This window comes from Heterodontus francisci, unplaced genomic scaffold (genome assembly GCF_036365525.1).
Source record: "Heterodontus francisci isolate sHetFra1 unplaced genomic scaffold, sHetFra1.hap1 HAP1_SCAFFOLD_101_1, whole genome shotgun sequence".
Lineage (NCBI taxonomy): Eukaryota > Metazoa > Chordata > Chondrichthyes > Heterodontiformes > Heterodontidae > Heterodontus > Heterodontus francisci.
This window is the reverse complement of record NW_027141025.1, coordinates 1,887,001-1,911,337: the sequence shown is the minus strand read 5'-3', so window position 1 is coordinate 1,911,337 and position 24,337 is coordinate 1,887,001.

The window sequence follows — 24,337 nt, the reverse complement described above, 5'->3', positions numbered from 1 at the left end:
AGTGATAGAGAGTGGCAGAGAGTGTGTGAAAGTGTCAGAGAGTGGCAGAGAGTGATAGAGAGTGTCAGAGAGTGATAGAGAGTGTCAGAGAGTCTCAGAGAGTGTCAGGGAGGGTCAGAGAGTGTCAGAGAGTGTGAGAGAGGGTCAGAGAGAGTGTCAGAGAGTTTCAGATTGTCATAGAGAGTGTCAGAGAGTGGCAGAGAGTTTCAGAGAGTGATACAGAGTGATACAGAGTGATAAAGAGTGGCAGAGAGTGTCTGAGAGTGTCAGAGAGTGTCTGAGACTGTCTGAGAGTGTCAGAGAGTGATAGAGAGTGTCAGAGAGTGTCTGAGTGTGTATGAGATTGTCAGAGAGTGTCAGAGAGAGATAGAGAGTGTCAGAGTGTATTAGAGAGTATCAGAGAGTGTCAGAGATTGTCAGATAGTGATAGAGAGTGTCTGAGACTGTCTGAGAGTGTCAGCGAGTGTCAGAAAGTGATAGAGAGTGTCAGAGAGTGTCTGAGAGTGTTAGAGTGTATCAGAGAGTGTCAGGCAGTGTGAGAGCGTGATAGAGTGTGGTAGAAAGTGTCTGAGTGTGTCAGAGTGTGTCTGAGAGTGTCACAGTGTATCAGAGAGTGTCAGAGAGTGTTGGAAAGTGTAAGAGAGTGTCAGAGAGTGTCAGAGAGTGATAGAGAGTGTCAGAGAGGGTGAGAGAGGGTCAGAGAGGGTGAGAGAGTGTCAGTGTCAGAGAGTGTCAGAGAGTGTCAGAGAGAGTGAGAGTGTCAGAGAGTGTGAGAGTGTCAGAGAGTGTGAGAGTGTCAGAGAGTGTCAGACAGCTACAGAGAGTGTCAGAGTGGGTCAGAGAGTGTGTGAGAGTGTGTGAGAGTGTCAGAGAGTGTGAGAGTGTCAGAGAGTGTCAGAGAGTGATAGAGAGTGAGAGAGAGTGGCAGAGAGTGTCAGAAAGTGTCAGAGAGTGTCAGAGAGTGACAGAGAGTGACAGAGAGTGTCAGAGAGTGTCAGAGAGTGTCAGAGAGTGTCAGAGAGTGTCTGAGTGTGTCTGAGATTGTCAGAGAGTGTCAGAGAGTGATAGAGAGTGTCAGAGAGTGTCAGAGAATTATAGAGAGTGTGAGAGTGTCAGAGAGTGTGAGAGTGTCAGAGAGTGTCAGAGAGTGTCAGAGAATGACAGAGAGTGATAGAGAGTGGCAGAGAGTGTCTGAAAGTGTCAGCGACTGATAGAGAGTAATAGAGAGTGGCAGAGAATGTCTGAAAGTGTCAGAGAGTGTCAGAGAGTGAAAGTGAGTGTCAGTGAGTGTCTGCGTAGGTCTGAGAGTGCCAGAGAGGGTCAGAGAGTGAGAGAGAGGGTCAGAGAGTGTCAGAGAGTGATAGAGAGTGTCAGAGAGTGTCTGATTGTGTCTGATTGTGTCTGAGATTGTCAGAGAGTGTCAGAGAGCGATAGAGAGTGTCAGAGAATGTCAGAGAGTGTCAGAGAGTGATAGAGAGTGATAGAGAGTGATAGAGAGTGATAGAGAGTGTCTGAGACTGTCTGAGACTGTCTGAGAGTGTCAAATTGAGTCAGAGAGTGATAGAGAGTGTCAGAGAGTGTCTGAGAGTGTTAGAGTGTATCAGAGAGTGTCAGAGAGTGATAGAGATTGGTAGAGAATGTTCTGAGTGTGTCAGAGAGTGTCTGAGAGTGTCAGATTGTATCAGAGAGTGTCAGAGAGTGATAGAGAGAGTCAGAGAGTGTCTGAGAGTGCCACAGTGTATCAGAGAGTGTCAGAGAGTGATAGAGAGTGAGAGAGAGTGTCTGAGTGTGTCTGAGAGTATCTGAAAGTGCCAGAGAGTGTCAGAGAGGTTCAGAGAGTGATTGAGAGTGATTGAGAATGATTGACAGTGATAGAGAGTGTCAGAGAGTGACAGAGTGTGCCAGAGAGTGTCTGAGAGTGTCAGAGAGGGTCAGAGAGGTTCAGAGAGTGTCAGAGATTGTGAAAGAGTGTCAGAGAGGGTCAGAGAGTGTGCAAGTGTCAGAGAGTGTCAGAGAGTGATAGAGAGTGTCAGAGAGTATCAGAGAGTGTCAGAGAGTGATAGAGAGTGATAGAGAGTGTCTGAAAGTGTCAAAGAGTGATATAGAGGGATAGAGAGTGACAGAGAGTGTCTGAAAGTGTCAGAGAGTGATAGAGAGTGTCAGAGAGTGATGGAGAGTGTCAGAAAGTGTCAGAGAGTGATAGAGAGTGTCAGAAAGGGTCCGAGAGTGTGAGAGTGTCGGAAAGGGTGAGAGTGTCAGAGAGTGTGAGAGTGTCAGAAAGTGTCAGTGAGTGACAGAGAGTGATAGAGAGTGGCAGAGTGTGTCTGAAAGTGTCAGCGAGTGTCAGAGAGTGATAGAGAGTGGCAGAGAGTGTCTGAAAGTGTCAGAGAGTGTCAGAGAGTGATAGAGAGCGTCAGAGAGTGTCTGATTGTGTCTGAGATTGTCAGAGAGTGTCAGAGAGTGATAGAGAGTGTCAGAGAGTGTCACAGTGTATCAGAGAGTATCAGAGAGTGTCAGAGAGTGTCAGAGAGTGGTAGAGAGTGTCTGAGACTGTCTGAGGGTGTCAGATTGAGTCAGAGAGTGATAGAGAGTGTCAGAGAGTGTCTGAGAGTGTTAGAGTGTATCAGAGAGTGTCAGAGAGTGATAGAGAGTGGTAGAGAATGTTCTGAGTGTCAGAGAGTGTCTGAGAGTTTCAGAGTGTATCAGAGAGTGTCAGAGAGTGATAGAGAGAGTCAGAGAGTGTCTGAGAGTGCCACAGTGTATCAGAGAGTGTCAGAGAGTGATAGAGAGTGAGAGAGAGTGTCTGAGTGTGTCTGAGAGTATCTGAAAGTGCCAGAGAGTGTCAGAGAGGTTCAGAGAGCGATTGAGAGTGATTGAGAATGATTGACAGTGATAGAGAGTGTCAGAGAGTGATAGAGTGTGCCAGAGAGTGTCTGAGATTGTCAGAGAGGGTCAGAGAGGTTCAGAGAGTGTCAGAGAGTGTGAAAGAGTGTCAGAGAGGGTCAGAGAGTGTGCGAATTTCAGATAGTGTCAGAGAGTGTCAGAGAGTGTCAGAGAGTGTCAGAGAGTGATAGCGAGTGGCAGAGAGTGTCTGAAAGTGTCAGGGAGTGATAGAGAGTGTCTGAGTGTGTCAGAGAGTGTCAGAGAGTGTCAGAGAGTGTCAGAGAGTGATAGAGTTTGTCAGAAAGTGTCAGACATTGTCAGAGAGGGTCAGAGAGTGTCAGAGAGTGTGAGAGAATGTCAGAGAGAGTGAGAGAGTGTCAGAGAGTGTCAGAGACTGTGAGAGTGTCAGAGAGTGTCAGAGAGTGTCAGAGAGTATCAGAGAGTATCAGATAGTGTCAGAGAGTGTGAGAGTGTCAGAGAGTGTCTGAGTGTGTCTGAGAATTTCAGAGAGTGTCAGAGAGTGTCAGAGAGTGTCAGAGAGTGAGAGAGAGTGTCTGAGACTGTCTGAGAGTGTCAGATTGAGTCAGAGAGTGATAGAGAGTGTCAGAGAGTGTTAGAGAGTGTCAGAGTGTATCAGAGAGTGTCAGAGAGTGAATGAGAGTGGTAGAGAGTGTCTGAGTGTGTCAGAGAGTGTCTGAGAGTGTCTGAGAGTGTCTGAGAGTGATAGAGAGTGATAGAGAGTGATAGAGAGTGATAGAGAGTGATAGAGAGTGATAGAGAGTGTGAGAGTGTCAGAGAGTGTCTGAGTGTGTCAGAGAGTGTCTGAGAGTGTCAGAGAGTGATAGAGAGTGATAGAGAGTGTGAGAGTGTCAGAGAGTGTCTGAGTGTGTCTGAGAATTTCAGAGAGTATCAGAGAGTGTCAGAGAGTGATACAGAGTGTCTGAGACTGTCTGAGAGTGTCAGATTGAGTCAGAGAGTGATAGAGAGTGTCAGAGAGTGTTAGAGAGTGTCAGAGTGTATCAGAGAGTGTCAGAGAGTGAATGAGAGTGGTAGAGAGTGTCTGAGTGTGTCAGAGAGTGTCTGAGACTGTCAGAGTGTATCAGAGAGTGTCAGAGAGTGATGGAGAGTGTCAGAGAGTGTCTGAGAGTGTCTGAGAGTGTCTGAGAGTGTCTGAGAGTGCCAGAGTGTATCAGAGAGTGTCAGAGAGAGTCAGAGAGAGTCAGAGAGTGTCAGAGAGTGTCAGAGAGTGATAGAGAGAGTCTGAGACTGTCTGAGAGTGTCAGAGTGTATCAGAGAGTGTCAGAGAGTGTCAGAGAGTGTCAGAGAGTGATACAGAGAAGGCTGAGAGTGATAGAGAGTGTCAGAGAGTGTCAGAGAGTAATCGAGAGTGATTGAGAATGATTCACAGTGATAGAGAGTGTCAGAGAGTGATAGAGTGTGCCAGAGAGTGTCTGAGAGTGTCAGAGAGGGTCAGAGAGTGTCAGAGAGTGTCAGAGAGTGTCAGAGAGTGTGAAAGAGTGGCAGAGAGTGGCAGAGAGTGGCAGACAGTGGCAGAGAGTGTGCGAGTGTCAGAGAGTGTCAGAGAGTGTTCGAGAGTGGCAGAGAGTGTCTGAAAGTGTCAGAGAGTGTCGGAGAGTGATAGAGAATGTCAGAGAGTGTCAGAGAGTGTCAGAGAGTGAAAGTGAGTGTCAGCGAGTGTCTGCATAGGTCTGAGAGTGCCAGAGAGGGTCAGAGAGTGAGAGAGAGGGTCAGAGAGTGTCAGAGAGTGTTAGAGAGTGTCAGAGAGTGATAGAGAGAGGGAGAGAGTGTCTGAAGGTGTCAGAGAGTGTCAGAGAGTGATAGAGATTGTCAGAGAGTGTCTGATTGTGTCTGAGATTGTCAGAGAGTGTCAGAGAGTGATAGAGAGTGTCAGAGAATGTCACAGTGTATCAGAGAGTATCAGAGAGTATCAGAGAGTGTCAGAGAGTGTCAGAGAGTGTCAGAGAGTGTCAGAGAGTGTCAGAGAGTGATAGAGAGTGTCAGAGAGTGTCTGAGAGTGTTAGAGTGTATCAGAGAGTGTCAGAGAGTGATAGAGATTGGTAGAGAATGTTCTGAGTGTGTCAGAGAGTGTCTGAGAGTGTCAGATTGTATCACAGAGTGTCAGAGAGTGATAGAGAGAGTCAGAGAGTGTCTGAGAGTGCCACAGTGTATCAGAGAGTGTCAGAGAGTGATAGAGAGTGAGAGAGAGTGTCTGAATGTGTCTGAGAGTATCTGAAAGTGCCAGAGAGTGTCAGAGAGGTTCAGAGAGTGATTGAGAATGATTGACAGTGATAGAGAGTGTCAGAGAGTGACAGAGAGTGACAGAGAGTGTCTGAGAGTGTCAGAGAGGGTCAGAGAGGTTCACAGAGTGTCAGAGAGTGTGAAAGAGTGTCAGAGAGGGTCAGAGAGTGTGCAAGTGTCAGAGAGTGTCAGAGAGTATCAGAGAGTGATAGAGAGTGTCAGAGAGTGTCAGAGAGTATCAGAGAGTGTCAGAGAGTGTCAGAGAGTGATAGAGAGTGATAGAGAGTGACAGAGAGTGTCTGAAAGTGTCAGAGAGTGATAGGGAGTGTCAGAGAGTGATGGAGAGTGTCAGAAAGTGTCAGAGAGTGATAGAGAGTGGCAGAGTGTGTCTGAAAGTGTCAGCGAGTGATAGAGAGTAATAGAGAGTGGCAGAGAATGTCTGAAAGTGTCAGAGAGTGTCAGAGAGTCAAAGTGAGTGTCAGCGAGTGTCTGCGTGGGTCTGAGAGTGCCAGAGAGGGTCAGAGAGTGATAGAGAGGGTCAGAGAGTGTCAGAGAGTGTTAGAGAGTGGCAGAGAGTGTCTGAAAGTGTCAGAGAGTGTCAGAGAGTGATAGAGAGTGTCAGAGTGTGTCTGATTGTGTCTGAGATTGTCAGAGAGTGTCAGAGAGTGTCACAGTGTATCAGAGAGTATCAGAGAGTGTCAGAGAGTGTCAGAGAGTGTCAGAGAGTGATACAGAGTGTCTGAGACTGTCTGAGAGTGTCAGCTTGAGTCAGAGAGTGATAGAGAGTGATAGAGAGTGTCAGAGAGTGTCTGAGAGTGTTAGAGTGTATCAGAGAGTGTCAGAGAGTGATAGAGAGTGGTAGAGAATGTTATGAGTGTGTCAGAGAGTGTCTGAGAGTGTCAGAGTGTATCAGAGAGTGTCAGAGAGTGATAGAGAGAGTCAGAGAGTGTCTGAGAGTGCCACAGTGTATCAGAGAGTGTCAGAGAGTGGCAGAGAGTGTGCGAGTGTCAGCGAGTGTCAGAGAGTGTTAGAGAGTGGCAGAGAGTGTCTGAAAGTGTCAGAGAGCGTCGGAGAGTGATAGAGAATGTCAGAGAGTGTCAGAGAGTGATAGAGAGTGATAGAGATTGATGGAGAGTGTCTGAAAGTGTCAGAGAGTGATATAGAGTGAAAGAGAGTGGCAGAGATTGTCTGAAAGTGTCAGAGAGTGATAGAGTTTGTCAGAGAGTGTCAGAGAGTGTGAGAGAATGTCAGAGAGTATGAGAGAGTGTCAGAGAGTGTCAGAGAGTGTCAGAGAGTGTGAGAGTGTCCGAAGGTGTGATAGTGTCAGAGAGTATCAGATAGTGTCAGAGAGTGTCAGAGAGGGACAGAGTGTGTCTGAGAATTTCAGAGAGTATCAGAGAGTGTCAGAGAGTGATAGAGAGTGTCTGAGACTGTCTGAGAGTGTCAGATTGAGTCAGAGAGTGATAGAGAGTGTCAGAGTGTGTCAGAGTGTGTCAGAGAGTGTCTGAGAGTGTCAGAGTGTGTCCGAGAGTGTCTGAGAGTGTCTGAGAGTGTCAGAGAGTGTCAGAGAGTGATAGAGAGTGATAGAGAGTGATAGAGAGTGATAGAGAGTGATAGAGAGTGTCTGAGTGTGTTTGAGAATTTCAGAGAGTATCAGAGAGTGTCAGAATGTGTCAGAGAGTGATACAGAGTGTCTGAGACTGTCTGAGAGTGTCAGATTGAGTCAGAGAGTGATAGAGAGTGATAGAGAGTGTTAGAGAGTGTCTGAGAGTGTCAGAGTGTATCAGAGAGTGTCAGAGAGTGATAGAGAGTGTCAGAGAGTGTCTGAGAGTGCCAGAGTGTATCAGAGAGTGTCAGAGAGAGTCAGAGTGTATCAGAGAGTGTCAGAGAGTGTTAGAGAGTGGCAGAGAGTGTCTGAAAGTGTCAGAGAGTGTCAGAGAGTGATAGAGAATGTCAGAGAGTGTCAGAGAGTGATAGAGAGTGATAGAGATTGATAGAGAGTGTCTGAAAGTGTCAGAGAGTGATATAGAGTGAAAGAGAGTGGCAGAGATTGTCTGAAAGTGTCAGAGAGTGATAGAGAGTGTCTGAGTGTGTCAGAGAGTGTCAGAGATTGATAGGGTTTGTCAGAGATTGTCAGAGAGTGTCAGAGAGTGTGAGAGAATGTCAGAGAGTATGAGAGAGTGTCAGAGAGTGTCAGAGAGTGTCAGAGAGTGTCAGAGAGTGATAGAGAGTGATAGACAGTAGCAGAGAGTGTCTGAATGTGTCGGAGAGTGTCAGAGAGTGATAGTGAGTGTCAGAGAGTGTCAGAGAGTGATAGTGAGTGTCAGAGAGTGTCAGAGAGTGATAGAGAGTGATAGAGATTGATAGAGAGTTTCTGAAAGTGTCAGAGAGTGATATAGAGTGAAAGAGAGTGGCAGAGTGTGTCTGAAAGTGTCAGAGAGTGATAGAGAGTGTCAGAGAGTGTCAGAGAGTGTCAGAGAGTGTCAGAGAGTGTCAGAGAGTGATAGAGTTTGTCAGAAAGTGTCAGACATTGTCAGAGAGGGTCAGAGAGTGTCAGAGAGTGTGAGAGAATGTCAGCGAGAGTGAGAGAGTGTCAGAGAGTGTCAGAGAGTGTGAGAGTGTCAGAGAGTATCAGATAGTGTCAGAGAGTGTTAGAGAGGGACAGAGTGTGTCAGAGAGTGTCAGAGAGTGTGAGAGAGTGTGAGAGTGTCAGAGAGTGTCAGAGAGTGTCTGAGAATGTCAGATTGAGTCAGAGAGTGATAGAGAGTGTCAGAGAGTGTCTGAGAGTTTTAGAGTGTATCAGAGTGTCAGAGAGTGAATGAGAGTGGTAGAGAGTGTCAGAGTGTGATAGAGAGTGTCAGAGAGTGTCTGAGAGTGACAGAGAGTATCAGAGAGTGTCAGAGAGTGTCAGAGAGTGATAGAGAGTGATAGAGAGTGTCAGAGAGTGATAGAGTGTGCCAGAGAGTGTCTGAGAGGGTCAGAGAGGGTCAGATAGGGTCAGATAGGGTCAGAGAGTCTCAGAGAGTGTGAAAGAGTGTCAGAGAGTGTCAGAGAGTGTGCGAGTGTCAGAGAGTGTCAGAGAGTGTCAGAGAGTGATACAGAGAAGGCTGAGAGTGATAGAGAGTGTCAGAGAGTGTCAGAGAGTAATTGAGAGTGATTGAGAATGATTCACAGTGATAGAGAGTGTCAGAGAGTGTCAGAGAGTGTGAGAGAATGTCAGAGAGTGTGAGAATGTCAGAAAGTGTGATAGTGTCAGAGAGTGTCAGATAGTGTCAGACAGTGTCAGAGAGGGACAGAGTGTGTCAGAGAGTGTCAGAGAGTGTGAGAGAGTCTGAGAGTGCCAGAGAGTGTCAGAGAGTGATAGAGAGTAGCAGAGAGTGTCTGAATGTGTCAGAGAGTGTCAGAGAATGATAGAGAGTGTCCGAGAGTGTCAGAGAGTGTCAGAGAGTGTGAGAGAATGTCAGAGAGTGTGAGAATGTCAGAAAGTGTGATAGTGTCAGAGAGTGTCAGATAGTGTCAGACAGTGTCAGAGAGGGACAGAGTGTGTCAGAGAGTGTCAGAGAGTGTGAGAGAGTCTGAGAGTGCCAGAGAGTGTCAGAGAGTGATAGAGAGTAGCAGAGAGTGTCTGAATGTGTCAGAGAGTGTCAGAGAATGATAGAGAGTGTCCGAGAGTGATAGAGAGTGGCAGAGAGTGTCTGAAAGTGTCAGCGAGTCATATAGAGTGATAGAGAGTGGCAGAGAGTGTGTGAAAGTGTCAGAGAGTGTCAGAGAGTCTCAGAGAGTGTCAGGGAGAGTCAGAGAGTGTCAGAGAGTAAGAGAGAGGGTCAGAGAGAGTGTCAGAGAGTGTCAGATAGTCATAGAGAGTGTCAGAGAGTGGCAGAGAGTTTCAGAGAGTGATACAGAGTGATAGAGAGTGGCAGAGAGTGTCTGAAAGTGTCAGAGAGTGTCTGAGTGTGTCTGAGATTGTCAGAGAGTGTCAGAGAGTGTCAGAGAGGGACAGAGTGTGTGAGAGAGTGTGAGAGTGTGAGAGTGTCAGAGAGTATCAGATAGTGTCAGAGAGTGTCAGATAGTGTCAGAGAGTGTCAGAGAGTGTCAGAGAGGGACAGAGTGTGTGAGAGAGTGTGAGAGTGTCAGAGAGTGTCTGAGTGTGTCTGAGAATGTCAGAGAGTATCAGAGAGTGTCAGAGAGTGTCAGAGAGTGATAGAGAGTGTCTGAGACGGTCTGAGAGTGTCAGATTGAGTCAGAGAGTGATAGCGAGTGTCAGAGTGTGTCTGAGAGTGTTAGAGTGCATCAGATAGTGTCAGAGAGTGAATGAGAGTGGTAGAGAGTGTCTGAGTGTGTCAGAGAGTGTCTGAGAGTGTCAGAGTGTATCAGAGAGTGTCAGAGAGTGATAGAGAGTGTCAGAGAGTGTCTGAGAGTGCCAGAGTGTATCAGAGAGTGTCAGAGAGTGTCAGAGAGTGATAGAGAGAGTCTAAGACTGTCTGAGAGTGTCAGAGTGTATCAGAGAGTGTCAGAGAGTGATAGAGAGTGTCAGAGAGTGTCAGAGTGTCAGAGAGTGTCTGAGAGTGTCAGAGAGGGTCAGAGAGGGTCAGAGAGTGTCAGAGAGTGTCAGAGAGTGTCAGAGAGGGTCAGAGAGTGTGAGAGAGTGTGAAAGAGTTTCAGAGAGTGGCAGAGAGTGTGCGAGTGTCAGAGAGTGTCAGAGAGTGATAGAGAGTGGCAAAGAGTGTCTGAAAGTGATAGAGAATGTCAGAGAGTGTCAGAGAGTGACAGAGAGTGATAGAGATTGATAGAGAGTGTCTGAAAGTGTCAGAGAGTGATACAGAGAGAAAGAGAGTGGCAGAGAGTGTCTGAAAGTGTCAGAGAGTGATAGAGAGTGTCTGAGTGTGTCAGAGAGTGTCAGAGAGTGTCAGCGAGTGATAGAGTTTGTCGGAAAGTGTCAGACATTGTCAGAGAGGGTCAGAGAGTGTCAGAGAGTGTGAGAGTGTCAGAGAGTGTGAGAGTGTCAGAGAGTATCAGATAGTGTCAGAGAGTGTCAGATAGTGTCAGAGAGTGTCAGAGAGTGTCAGAGAGGGACAGAGTGTGTGAGAGAGTGTGAGATTGTCAGAGAGTGTCTGAGTGTGTCTGAGAATGTCAGAGAGTATCAGAGAGTGTCAGAGAGTGTCAGAGAGTGATAGAGAGTGTCTGAGACTGTCTGAGAGTGTCAGATTGAGTCAGAGAGTGATAGCGAGTGTCAGAGTGTGTCTGAGAGTGTTAGAGTGCATCAGATAGTGTCAGAGAGTGAATGAGAGTGGTAGAGAGTGTCTGAGTGTGTCAGAGAGTGTCTGAGAGTGTCAGAGTGTATCAGAGAGTGTCAGAGAGTGATAGAGAGTGTCAGAGAGTGTCTGAGAGTGCCAGAGTGTATTAGAGAGTGTCAGAGAGTGTCAGAGAGTGATAGAGAGAGTCTAAGACTGTCTGAGAGTGTCAGAGTGTATCAGAGAGTGTCAGAGAGTGATAGAGAGTGCCAGAGAGTGTCTGAGAGTGCCAGAGTGTATCAGAGAGTGTCAGAGCGTGATAGAGAGTGATAGAGTGTGTCAGAGAGTGTCTGAGAGTGTCAGAGAGGGTCAGAGAGTGTCAGAGAGTGTGAAAGAGTGTCAGAGAGTGACAGCGAGTGAAAGAGAGTGTCTGAGAGTGTCAGTCAGTGTCAGAGAGTGATAGTGAGTGTCTGAGAGTGTCAGTGAGTGTTGGAGAGTGATAGAGAGCCTCTGAGAGTGTCAGAGAGTGTCAGAGAGTGATAGAGAGTGTCAGAGAGAGTTAGAGAATGTCAGAGAGTGTCAGAGTGTGTCAGAGAGTGATCGAGAGTGTCAGAGAGTGATCGAGAGTGATAGAGAGTGTAAGAGAGTGACAGAGAGCGTCTGAGAGTGTCTGAGAGTGTCTGAGAGTGTCTGAGAGTGTCAGAGTGTGTCAGAGTGTGTCAGAGAGTGATAGAGAGTGTCAGAGAGTGATAGAGAGTGTAAGAGAGTAATAGAGAGTGATAGAGAGTGTCAGAGAGTGAGAAAGAGCGTCTGAGAAAGCCTGAGAGTGACAGCGAGTGAAAGAGAGTGTCTGAGAGTGTCAGTGAGTGTCGGAGAGTGATAGAGAGTGTCAGAGAGAGTTAGAGAGTGACAGAGAGTGTCTGAGAGTGTCTGAGAGTGTCAGAGAGTGTCAGAGTGTGTCAGAGAGTGATAGAGAGTGTCAGAGAGTGATAGAGATTGTAACAGAGTGATAGAGAGTGATAGAGAGTGTCAGAGAGTGATAGAGAGTGTCAGGGAGTGATAGAGAGTGATAGAGTTTGATAGAGAGTGTCTGAAAGTGTCAGAGAGTGATACAGAGTTAAAGAGAGTGGCAGAGAGTGTCTGAAAGTGTCAGAGAGTGATAGAGAGTGTCTGAGAGTGTCAGTGAGTGTCAGAGAGTGATAGTGAGTGTCTGAGTGTGTCAGTGAGTGATAGAGAGTGATAGACGCCTCTGAGAGTGCCAGAGAGTGTCAGAGAGTGATAGAGTTTGTCAGAAAGTTTCAGACATTGTCAGAGAGGGTCAGAGAGTGTCAGAGAGTGTGAGAGATTGCCAGAGAGAGTGAGAGAGTGTCAGAGAGTGTGAGAGTGTCAGAGAGTGTGAGAGTGTCAGAGAGTGTCAGATAGTGTCAGAGAGTGTCAGAGAGGGACAGAGTGTGTGAGAGAGTGTGAGAGTGTCAGAGAGTGTCTGAGTGTGTCTGAGAATGTCAGAGAGTATCAGAGAGTGTCAGATAGTGTCAGAGAGTGTCAGAGAGGGACAGAGTGTGTGAGAGAGTGTGAGAGTGTCAGAGAGTGTCTGAGTGTGTCTGAGAATGTCAGAGAGTATCAGAGAGTATCAGAGAGTGTCAGAGAGTGTCAGAGATTGATAGAGAGTGTCTGAGACTGTCTGAGAGTGTCAGATTGAGTCAGAGAGTGATAGAGAGTGTCAGAGAGTGTCTGAGAGTGTTAGAGTGTATCAGAGAGTGTCAGAGCGTGATAGAGAGTGATAGAGAGTGTCAGAGAGTGATAGAGTGTGTCAGAGAGTGTCTGAGAGTGTCAGAGAGGGTCAGAGAGGGTCAGAGAGTGTCAGAGAGTGTCAGAGAGTGTGAAAGGGTGTCAGAGAGTGACAGCGAGTGAAAGAGAGTGTCTGAGAGTGTCAGTGAGTGTCAGAGAGTGATAGTGAGTGTCTGAGAGTGTCAGTGAGCGATGGAGAGTGATAGAGAGCCTCTGAGAGTGTCAGAGAGTGTCAGAGAGTGATAGAGAGTGTCAGAGAGTGATAGAGAGCGTCTGAGAGAGCCTGAGAGTGACAGCGAGTGAAAGAGTGTCTGAGAGTGTCACTGAGTGTCAGAGAGTAATAGTGAGTGTCTGAGTGTGTCAGTGAGTGATAGAGAGTGATAGAGAGCCTCTGAGAGTGTCAGAGAGTGTCAGAGAGTGATAGAGAGTGTCAGAGATATTTAGAGAGTGACAGAGAGTGTCTGAGAGTGTCAGAGAGTGTCAGAGTGTGTCAGAGAGTGATAGAGAGTGTCAGAGAGTGTCAGAGAGTGATAGAGAGTGTCAGGGAGTGATAGAGAGTGATAGAGATTGATAGAGAGTGTCTGAAAGTGTCAGAGAGTGATACAGAGTGAAAGAGAGTGGCAGAGAGTGTCTGAAAGTGTCAGAGAGTGATAGAGAGTGATAGAGAGTGTCAGAGAGTGTCAGACAGTGTCAGAGAGTGATAGTGAGAGTCAGAGAGTGATAGAGAGTGATAGAGAGTTTCAGAGAGTGTCAGAGAGTGTCTGAGTGTGTCAGAGAGTGCCAGAGAGTGTCAGAGAGTGATAGAGTTTGTCAGAAAGTGTCAGACATTGTCAGAGAGGGTCAGAGAGTGTCAGAGAGTGTGAGAGATTGCCAGAGAGAGTGAGAGAGTGTCAGAGAGTGTGAGAGTGTCAGAGAGTGTGAGAGTGTCAGAGAGTGTCAGATAGTGTCAGAGAGTGTCAGAGAGGGACAGAGTGTGTGAGAGAGTGTGAGAGTGTCAGAGAGTGTCTGAGTGTGTCTGAGAATGTCAGAGAGTATCAGAGAGTGTCAGATAGTGTCAGAGAGTGTCAGAGAGGGACAGAGTGTGTGAGAGAGTGTGAGAGTGTCAGAGAGTGTCTGAGTGTGTCTGAGAATGTCAGAGAGTATCAGAGAGTGTCAGAGAGTGTCAGAGAGTGTCAGAGAGGGACAGAGTGTGTGAGAGAGTGTGAGAGTGTCAGAGAGTGTCTGAGTGTGTCTGAGAATGTCAGAGAGTATCAGAGAGTATCAGAGAGTGTCAGAGAGTGTCAGAGATTGATAGAGAGTGTCTGAGACTGTCTGAGAGTGTCAGATTGAGTCAGAGAGTGATAGAGAGTGTCAGAGAGTGTCTGAGAGTGTTAGAGTGTATCAGAGAGTGTCAGAGCGTGATAGAGAGTGATAGAGAGTGTCAGAGAGTGATAGAGTGTGTCAGAGAGTGTCTGAGAGTGTCAGAGAGGGTCAGAGAGGGTCAGAGAGTGTCAGAGAGTGTCAGAGAGTGTGAAAGGGTGTCAGAGAGTGACAGCGAGTGAAAGAGAGTGTCTGAGAGTGTCAGTGAGTGTCAGAGAGTGATAGTGAGTGTCTGAGAGTGTCAGTGAGCGATGGAGAGGGATAGAGAGCCTCTGAGAGTGTCAGAGAGTGTCAGAGAGTGATAGAGAGTGTCAGAGAGTGATAGAGAGCGTCTGAGAGAGCCTGAGAGTGACAGCGAGTGAAAGAGTGTCTGAGAGTGTCACTGAGTGTCAGAGAGTAATAGTGAGTGTCTGAGTGTGTCAGTGAGTGATAGAGAGTGATAGAGAGCCTCTGAGAGTGTCAGAGAGTGTCAGAGAGTGATAGAGAGTGTCAGAGATATTTAGAGAGTGACAGAGAGTGTCTGAGAGTGTCAGAGAGTGTCAGAGTGTGTCAGAGAGTGATAGAGAGTGTCAGAGAGTGTCAGAGAGTGATAGAGAGTGTCAGGGAGTGATAGAGAGTGATAGAGATTGATAGAGAGTGTCTGAAAGTGTCAGAGAGTGATACAGAGTGAAAGAGAGTGGCAGAGAGTGTCTGAAAGTGTCAGAGAGTGATAGAGAGTGTCTGAGTGTGTCAGAGAGTGCCAGAGAGTGTCAGAGAGTGATAGAGTTTGTCAGAAAGTGTCAGACATTGTCAGAGAGGGTCAGAGAGTGTCAGAGAGTGTGAGAGATTGCCAGAGAGAGTGAGAGAGTGTCAGAGAGTGTGAGAGTGTCAGAGAGTGTGAGAGTGTCAGAGAGTGTCAGATAGTGTCAGAGAGTGTCAGAGAGGGACAGAGTGTGTGAGAGAGTGTGAGAGTGTCAGAGAGTGTCTGAGTGTGTCTGAGAATGTCAGAGATTATCAGAGAGTGTCAGATAGTGTCAGAGAGTGTCAGAGAGGGACAGAGTATGTGAGAGAGTGTGAGAGTGTCAGAGAGTGTCTGAGTGTGTCTGAGAATGTCAGAGAGTATCAGAGAGTGTCAGAGAGTGTCAGAGATTGATAGAGAGTGTCTGAGACTGTCTGAGAGTGTCAGATTGAGTCAGAGAGTGATAGAGAGTGTCAGAGAGTGTCTGAGAGTGTTAGAGTGTATCAGAGAGTGTCAGAGAGTGAATGAGAGTGGTAGAGAGTGTCTGAGTGTGTCAGAGACTGTCTGAGAGTGTCAGAGTGTATCAGAGAGTGTCAGAGAGTGTCTGAGAGTGCCAGAGTGTATCAGAGAGTGTCAGAGCGTGATAGAGAGTGTCAGTGAGTGTCAGAGATTGATAGAGAGTGTCTGAGAGTGTCAGAGAGTGATAGAGAGTGATAGAGAGCCTCTGAGAGTGTCAGAGTGTGTCAGAGTGTGTCAGAGTGTGACAGAGTGTGACAGACTGTGACAGAGTGTGACAGAGGGTGTCAGAGAGTGATACAGAGTGATAGAGAGTGTCAGAGAGTGTCATGGATTGATAGAGAGTGTCAGAGGGTGTCAGAGAGTGTCAGAGAGTGATAGAGTGATATAGAGTGTCAGAGAGTGTCATTGAGTGATGGAGAGAGTCAGAGAGTGTCACAGAGTTTCAGTGAGTGATAGAGAGTGATCGAGAGTGTCAGAGTGTTTCAGAGCGTGTCAGAGAGTGATAGAGAGAGTCAGAGAGTGTCACAGAGTGTCAGTGAGTGATAGAGAGTGTCACAGAGTGTCAGAGAGTGATACGGAGTGTGAAAGAGAGTGTCTGAGAGTGTCAGAGTGTGTCAGAGAGTGTCAGAGAGTGATGGAGAGTGATGGAGAGTGATGGAGAGTGTCAGAGTGTCGTTGAGTAAGAGATAGTGTCAGAGAGTGATAGAGAATGATAGAGAGTGATAGAGAGTGATAGAGAGTGATAGAGAGTGATAGAGAGTGTCAGAGAGTGATACGGAGTGTGAAAGAGAGTGTCTGAGTGTGTCAGAGTGTGTCAGAGTGTGTCAGAGAGTGTCAGAGAGTGATGGAGAGTGATGGAGAGTGATTGAGAGTGTCAGAGAGTGTCATTGAGTGATAGAGAATGCCAGAGAGCGTCAGAGAGTGATAGAGAGTGTCAGAGAGTGATAGAGTGTGTCAGAGAGTGATAGAGAGTGACAGAGAGCTTCACAGAGTGTCAGAGAGTGTCAGAGTGTGTCAGAGAGTGATAGAGAGTGATAGAGACTGTCAGAGAGTGTCATAGAGTGATAGAGAGTGTCAGAGTGTGTCAGAGAGTGATATAAAGTGATTGATTATGTCAGAGAGTGTCGGAGAGCGATAGAGAGTGTCAGAGAGTGATAGAGAGTTTCAGAGAGTGAAAGAGAGTGTCTGAGAGTGTCAGTGAGTGTCAGAGAGTGATAGAGAGTGTCTGAGAGTGTCAGTGAGTGATAGAGAGTGATAGAGAGCCTCTGAGAGTGTCAGAGAGTGTCAGAGAGTGATAGAGAGTGTCAGAGAGTGATAGAGAGTGTCAGAGAGTGATAGAGAGTGATAGAGCGCCTCTGAGAGTGTCAGGGTGTGTCAGATAGTGTCAGAGAGTTTCAGAGTGTGTCAGAGGGTGTCAGAGAGTGTCAGAGAGTGATAGACAGTGATAGAGAGTGTCAGAGAGTGTCATAGAGTGATGGAGAGTGTCAGAGAGTGTCACAGAGTGTCACAGACTGATAGCGAGTGAAAGAGAGTGTCAGAGTGTGTCAGAGTGTGTCAGAGTGTGTCAGAGAGTGTCAGAGAGTGTCAGAGAGTGACAGAGAGTGACAGAGAGTGACAGAGAGCGTCAGATAGTTTCATAGAGTGATAGAGAGGGATAGAGAGTGTCACAGAGTGCCAGCGAGTAAAAGAGAGTGTCTGAGAGTGTCGGAGAGTGATAGAGAGTGATAGAGAGTGATAGAGAGTGTCAGAGAGTGTCAGAGAGTGTCAGAGTGTGTCAGAGAGTGTCTGAGAGTGATAGAGAGTGATAGAGAGTTTCAGAGAGAGATAGAGAGCGTCAGAGAGTGTCAGAGAGAGATATGGAGTGTGAAAGAGACTGTCTTATAGTGTCAGAGAGTGTCAGAGTGTGATGGAGAGTGATAGAGAGTGTTACAGAGTGTCATTGAGTGATAGAGAGTGTCAGAGAGCGTCAGAGATTGATAGAGAGTGTCTGAGAGTGTCAGAGGGTGATCGAGAGTGATAGAGAGCCTCTGAGATTGTCAGAGAGTGTCAGAGTGTGTCAGAGAGTGATAGAGAGTGATTGAGTGTGTCAGAGAGTGTCAGAGAGCGAGTGAGAGTGTCAGAGAGTGATAGAGAGTGTCAGAGAGTGATAGAGAGTGATAGAGACTGTCAAAGAGTGTCATAGAGTGATAGAGAGTGTCAGAGTGTGTCAGAGAGTGATGGAGAGTGATGGAGAGTGTCACAGAGTGTCGTTGAGTAAGAGAGAGTGTCAGATAGTGTCAGAGAGTGATAGAGAGTGATAGAGAGTGTCAGAGAGTGTCAGAGAGTGTCAGAGAGTGTCAGAGAGTGATAGAGAGTGATAGAGAGTGATAGAGAGTGCCAGAGAGTGTCCGAGAGTGATAGAGAGTGATAGAGAGTGATAGAGAGTGATAGAGAGTTATAGAGAGTGTCACAGAGTGTCAGAGAGTGATACGGACAGTGTCTGAGTGTGTCAGAGTGTGTCAGAGTGTGTCAGAGAGTGTCAAAGAGTGATGGAGAGTGATGGAGAGTGATGGAGAGTGATAGAGAGTGTCATTGAGTGATAGAGAGTGCCAGAGAGCGTCAGAGAGTGATAGAGAGTGATAGAGAGTGATAGAGAGTGATAGAGAGTGTCAGAGAGTGTCAGAGTGTGTCAGAGAGTGATAGAGAGTGATAGAGACTGTCAGAGAGTGTCATAGAGTGATAGAGAGTGTCAGAGTGTGTCAGAGAGTGATATAAAGTGATTGATTATGTCAGAGAGTGTCGGAGAGCGATAGAGAGTTTCAGAGAGTGATAGAGAGTTTCAGAGAGTGATAGAGAGTGTCTGAGAGTGTCAGTGAGTGTCAGAGAGTGATAGAGAGTGTCTGAGAGTGTCAGTGAGTGATAGAGAGTGATAGAGAGCCTCTGAGAGTGTCAAAGAGTGTCAGAGAGTGATAGAGAGTGTCAGAGAGTGATAGAGAGTGTCAGAGAGTGTCAGAGAGTGATAGAGAGTGATAGAGCGCCTCTGAGAGTGTCAGAGTGCGTCAGATAGTGTCAGAGAGTTTCAGAGTGTGTCAGAGTGTGTCAGAGGGTGTCAGAGAGTGTCAGAGAGTGATAGACAGTGATAGAGAGTGTCAGAGAGTGTCAGAGAGTGTCATAGAGTGATGGAGAGTGTCAGAGACTGTCACAGAGTGTCACAATCTGATAGCGAGTGAAAGAGAGTGTCAGAGTGTGTCAGAGAGTGTCAGAGAGTGTCAGAGAGTGATAGAGAGTGATAGAGAGTGATAGAGAGTGTCAGAGAGTGTCAGAGAGTGTCAGAGAGTGATAGGGAGTGACAGAGAGTGATAGAGAGTTTCAGAGAGAGATAGAGAGTGTCAGAGAGTGTCAGAGAGAGATATGGAGTGTGAAAGAGAGTGTCTTAGAGTGTCAGAGAGTGTCAGAGTGTGATGGAGAGTGATAGAGAGTGTTACAGAGTGTCATTGAGTGATAGAGAGTGTCAGAGAGCGTCAGAGATTGATAGAGAGTGTCTGAGAGTGTCAGAGGGTGACAGAGAGTGATAGAGAGCCTCTGAGATTGTCAGAGAGTGTCAGAGTGTGTCAGAGAGTGATAGAGAGTGATTGAGTGTGTAAGAGAGTGTCAGAGAGCGAGTGAGAGTGTCAGAGAGTGATAGAGAGTGTCAGAGAGTGATAGAGAGCGTCTGAGACAGCCTGAGAGTGACAGCGAGTGAAAGAGAGTGTCTGAGAGTGTCAGTGAGTGTCGGAGAGTGATAGTGAGTGTCTGAGAGTGTCAGTGAGTGATAGAGAGTGATAGAGAGCCTCTCAGAGTGTCAGAGAGTGTCAGAGATTGATAGAGAGTGTCAGAGAGAGTTAGAGAGTGACAGAGAGTGTCAGTGAGTGTCAGAGATTGATAGAGCGTGTCAGAGAGTGATAGAGAGTGTCAGAGAGTGATAGAGAGTGACAGAGAGTGTCTGAGAGTGTGAGAGTGTCAGAGTGTGTCAGAGAGTGATAGAGAGTGATATAGACTGTCAGAGAGTGTCATAGAGTGATAGAGAGTGTCAGAGAGTGATGGAGAGAGATTGAGTGAGTCAGAGAATGTCAGAGAGCGATAGCGAGTGTCAGAGAGTGATAGAGAGTGTCAGAGAGTGTCAGAGAGTGATAGAGAGTGTCTGAGAGTGTCTGAGAGTGACAGAGAGAGAAAGCGAGTATCAGAGTGTCAGTGAGTGTCAGAGAGTGATAGAGAGTGTCTGAGGGTGTCAGTGAGTGATAGAGAGTGATAGAGAGCCTCTGAGAGTGTCAGAGAGTGTCAGAGAGTGATATAGATTGTCAGAGAGTGATAGAGAGCCACAGAGAGTGTCTGAGAGTGTCAGTGAGTGTCAGAGAGTGATAGAGAGTGTCTGAGAGTGTCAGAGAGTGATAGAGAGTGATAGAGAGTGAAAGAGAGTGAAAGAGAGTGAAAGAGAGCCTCTGAGAGTGTCAGAGAGTGTCAGAGAGTGATATAGATTGTCAGAGAGTGATAGAGAGCCACAGAGAGTGTCTGAGAGTGTCAGTGAGTGTCAGAGAGTGATAGAGAGTGTCTGAGAGTGTCTGAGAGTGTCAGTGAGTGATAGAGAGTGATAGAGAGCGAAAGAGAGTGAAAGAGAGCCTCTGAGAGTGTCAGCGAGTGTCAGAGAGTGATACAGAGTGGTAGAGAGTGTCAGAGAGTGTCAGAGAGTGTCATGGATTGATGGAGAGTGTCGGAGAGTGTAAGAGAGTGTCAGAGAGTGATAGAGAGCGATAGAGAGTGTCAGAGGGTGTCGTTGAGTAAGAGAGAGTGTCAGATAGTGTCAGAGAGTGATAGAGAGTGACAGAGAGCGTCGTTGAGTAAGAGAGAGTGTCAGATAGTGTCAGAGAGTGATAGAGAGTGATAGAGAGTGATAGAGAGTGTCAGAGAGTGATAGAGAGTGTCACAGAGTGTCAGAGAGTGATACGGAGCGTGAAAGAGAGTGTCTGAGAGTGTCAGAGTGTGTCAGAGTGTGTCAGAGAGTGTCAGAGAGTCATGGAGAGTGATGGAGAGTGATAGAGATTGTCAGAGAGTGTCATTGAGTGATAGAGAGTGCCAGAGAGCGTCAGAGAGTGATAGAGAGTGATAGAGAGTGTCAGAGAGTGTCAGAGAGTGACAGAGTGTGATAGAGAGCGTCAGAGAGTGATAGAGAGTGTCAGAGAGTGATAGAGAGTGACAGAGAGCTTCACAGAGTGTCAGAGAGTGTCAGAGTATGTCAGAGAGTGATAGAGAGTGATAGAGACTGTCATAGAGTGTCATAGAGTGATAGAGAGTGTCAGAGTGTGTCAGAGAGTGATAGAAAGTGATTGATTATGTCAGAGAGTGTCGGAGAGCGATTGAGAGTGTCAGAGAGTGATAGAGAGTTTCAGAGAGTGATAGAGAGTGTCTGAGAGTGTCTGAGAGTGACAGAGAGTGACAGAGAGTGAAAGAGAGTGTCTGAGAGTGTCAGTGAGTGTCAGAGAGTGATAGAGAGTGTCTGAGAGTGTCTGAGAGTGATAGAGAGTGATAGAGAGTGATAGAGAGTGATAGAGAGCCTCTGAGAGTATCAGAGAGTGTCAGAGAGTGATAGAGAGTGTCAGAGAGTGATAGAGAGTGTCAGAGAGTGATAGAGAGTGTCAGAGACTGATAGAGAGTGATAGAGCGCCTCTGAGAGAGTCAGAGAGTGTCAGAGTGTGTCAGAGAGTGATAGAGAGTGATAGAGAATGTCAGAGAGTGTCATAGAGTGATAGAGACTGTCAGAGAGTGATGGAGAGAGATTGACTGTGTCAGAGAATGTCAGAGAGCGATAGAGAGTGTCAGAGAGTGATAGAGAGTGTCAGAGAGTGATAGAGAGTGTCTGAGAGTGTCTGAGAGTGACAGAGAGAGAAAGCGAGTGTCAGAATGTCAGTGAGTGTCAGAGAGTGATAGAGAGCCTCTGAGAGTGTCAGAGAGTGTCAGAGAGTGATATAGATTGTCAGAGAGTGATAGAGAGCCACAGAGGCTGTCTGAGAGTGTCAGTGAGTGTCAGAGAGTGATAGAGAGTGTCTGAGAGTGTCAGAGAGTGATAGAGAGTGAAAGAGAGCATCTGAGAGTGTCAGAGAGTGTCAGAGAGTGTCAGAGTGTGTCAGAGGGTGTCAGAGGGTGTCAGAGAGTGTCAGAGAGTGTCAGAGAGTGATGGAGAGTGATAGAGAGTGTCAGAAGGTGTCGTTGAGAAAGAGAATGTGTCAGATAGTGTCAGAGAGTGATAGAGAGTGACAGAGAGTGTCTTTGAGTAAGAGAGAGAGTCAGATAGTGTCAGAGAGTGATAGAGAGTGACAGAGAGTGTCAGAGAGTGTCAGAGAGTGTCAGAGAGTGTCAGAGTGTGATAGAGAGTGTCAGAGTGTGATAGAGAGTGATAGAGAGTGTCAGAGAGTGATAGAGAGTGATAGAGAGTGTCAGAGAGTGATAGAGAGAGTCACAGAGTGTCAGAGAGTGATACGGAGTGTGAAAGAGAGTGTCTGAGAGTGTCAGAGTGTGTCAAAGAGTGTCAGAGAGTGATGGAGAGTGATGGAGTGTGATAGAGAGTGTCAGAGAGTGCCATTGAGTGATAGAAGAGCCAGAGAGCGTCAGAGAGTGATAGAGAGTGTCAGAGAGTGTCAGAGAGTGACTGAGGGTGATAGAGAGTGTCAGAGAGTGAAAGAGAGTGTCAGAGAGTGATAGAGAGTGACAGAGAGCTTCACAGAGTGTCAGAGAGTGTCAGAGTGTGTCAGAGAGTGATAGAGAGTGATAGAGACTGTCAGAGAGTGTCAAAGAGTGATAGAGAGTGTCAGAGTGTGTCAGAGAGTGATAGAAAGTGATTGATTATGTCTGAGAGTGTCTGAGAGTGTCAGTGAGTGTCAGAGAGTGAAAGAGAGTGTCTGAGAGTGTCAGTGAGTGTCAGAGAGTGATAGTGAGTGTCTGAGAGTGTCAGTGAGTGATAGAGAGTGATAGAGAGCCTCTGAGAGTGTCAGAGAGTGTCAGAGAGTGACAGAGACTGATAGAGAGTGATAGAGCGCCTCTGAGAGTGTCATAGAGTGATGGAGAGTGTCAGAGAGTGTCACAGAGTGTCAGAGACTGATAGAGAATGGAAGAGAGTGTCAGAGTGTGTCAGAGAGTGTCAGAGAGTGATAGAGATTGATAGAGAGCGTCAGAGAGTGTCATAGAGTGATAGAGAGGGATAGAGAGTGTCACAGAGTGTCATTGAGTAAGAGAGAGTGTCAGAGAGTGTCGGAGAGTGATAGAGAGTGATAGAGAGTGTCAGAGAGTGTTAGAGAGTGATAGAGAGCGTCAGAGAGAGATAGAGAGTGTCAGAGAGTGTCAGAGAGTGATACGGAGTGTGAAAGAGAGTGTCTTAGAGTGTCAGAGAGTGTCAGAGTGTGATGGAGAGTGATCGAGAGTGTTACAGAGTGTCATTGAGTGATAGAGAGTGTCAGAGAGCGTCAGAGATTGATAGAGAGTGTATGAGAGTGTCAGAGAGTGATAGAGAGACTCAGAGAGTGATAGAGAGTGTCAGAGAGTGATAGAGAGTGTCTGAGAGTGTCTGAGAGTGACAGAGAGAGAAAGCGAGTGTCAGAATGTCAGTGAGTGTCAGAGAGTGATAGAGAGCCTCTGAGAGTGTCAGAGAGTGTCAGAGAGTGATATAGATTGTCAGAGAGTGATAGAGAGCCACAGAGGCTGTCTGAGAGTGTCAGTGAGTGTCAGAGAGTGATAGAGAGTGTCTGAGAGTGTCAGAGAGTGATAGAGAGTGAAAGAGAGCATCTGAGAGTGTCAGAGAGTGTCAGAGAGTGTCAGAGTGTGTCAGAGGGTGTCAGAGGGTGTCAGAGAGTGTCAGAGAGTGTCAGAGAGTGATGGAGAGTGATAGAGAGTGTCAGAAGGTGTCGTTGAGAAAGAGAATGTGTCAGATAGTGTCAGAGAGTGATAGAGAGTGACAGAGAGTGTCTTTGAGTAAGAGAGAGAGTCAGATAGTGTCAGAGAGTGATAGAGAGTGACAGAGAGTGTCAGAGAGTGTCAGAGAGTGTCAGAGAGTGTCAGAGTGTGATAGAGAGTGTCAGAGTGTGATAGAGAGTGATAGAGAGTGTCAGAGAGTGATAGAGAGTGATAGAGAGTGTCAGAGAGTGATAGAGAGAGTCACAGAGTGTCAGAGAGTGATACGGAGTGTGAAAGAGAGTGTCTGAGAGTGTCAGAGTGTGTCAAAGAGTGTCAGAGAGTGATGGAGAGTGATGGAGTGTGATAGAGAGTGTCAGAGAGTGCCATTGAGTGATAGAAGAGCCAGAGAGCGTCAGAGAGTGATAGAGAGTGTCAGAGAGTGTCAGAGAGTGACTGAGGGTGATAGAGAGTGTCAGAGAGTGAAAGAGAGTGTCAGAGAGTGATAGAGAGTGACAGAGAGCTTCACAGAGTGTCAGAGAGTGTCAGAGTGTGTCAGAGAGTGATAGAGAGTGATAGAGACTGTCAGAGAGTGTCAAAGAGTGATAGAGAGTGTCAGAGTGTGTCAGAGAGTGATAGAAAGTGATTGATTATGTCTGAGAGTGTCTGAGAGTGTCAGTGAGTGTCAGAGAGTGAAAGAGAGTGTCTGAGAGTGTCAGTGAGTGTCAGAGAGTGATAGTGAGTGTCTGAGAGTGTCAGTGAGTGATAGAGAGTGATAGAGAGCCTCTGAGAGTGTCAGAGAGTGTCAGAGAGTGACAGAGACTGATAGAGAGTGATAGAGCGCCTCTGAGAGTGTCATAGAGTGATGGAGAGTGTCAGAGAGTGTCACAGAGTGTCAGAGACTGATAGAGAATGGAAGAGAGTGTCAGAGTGTGTCAGAGAGTGTCAGAGAGTGATAGAGATTGATAGAGAGCGTCAGAGAGTGTCATAGAGTGATAGAGAGGGATAGAGAGTGTCACAGAGTGTCATTGAGTAAGAGAGAGTGTCAGAGAGTGTCGGAGAGTGATAGAGAGTGATAGAGAGTGTCAGAGAGTGTTAGAGAGTGATAGAGAGCGTCAGAGAGAGATAGAGAGTGTCAGAGAGTGTCAGAGAGTGATACGGAGTGTGAAAGAGAGTGTCTTAGAGTGTCAGAGAGTGTCAGAGTGTGATGGAGAGTGATCGAGAGTGTTACAGAGTGTCATTGAGTGATAGAGAGTGTCAGAGAGCGTCAGAGATTGATAGAGAGTGTATGAGAGTGTCAGAGAGTGATAGAGAGACTCAGAGAGTGTCAGAGTGTGTCAGAGTGTGTCAGAGTGTGTCAGAGTGTGTCAGAGGGTATCAGAGAGTGTCAGACAGTGATACAGAGTGATAGAGAGTGTCAGAGAGTGTCATGGAGTGATGGAGAGCGTCAGAGAGTGTAAGAGAGTGTCAGAGAGTGATAGAGAGTGTCAGCGGGTGTCAGAGAGTGTCAGAGAGTGTCATTGAGTGATGGAGAGAGTCAGAGAGTGTCACAGAATGTCAGAGAGTGATAGAGAGTGATAGAGAATGTCAGAGTGTTTCAGAGCGTGTCAGAGAGTGATAGAGAGTGATAGACTGTGTCAGAGAGTGTCAGAGAGTGTCAGAGAGTGTCAGAGGGTGATGGAGAGTG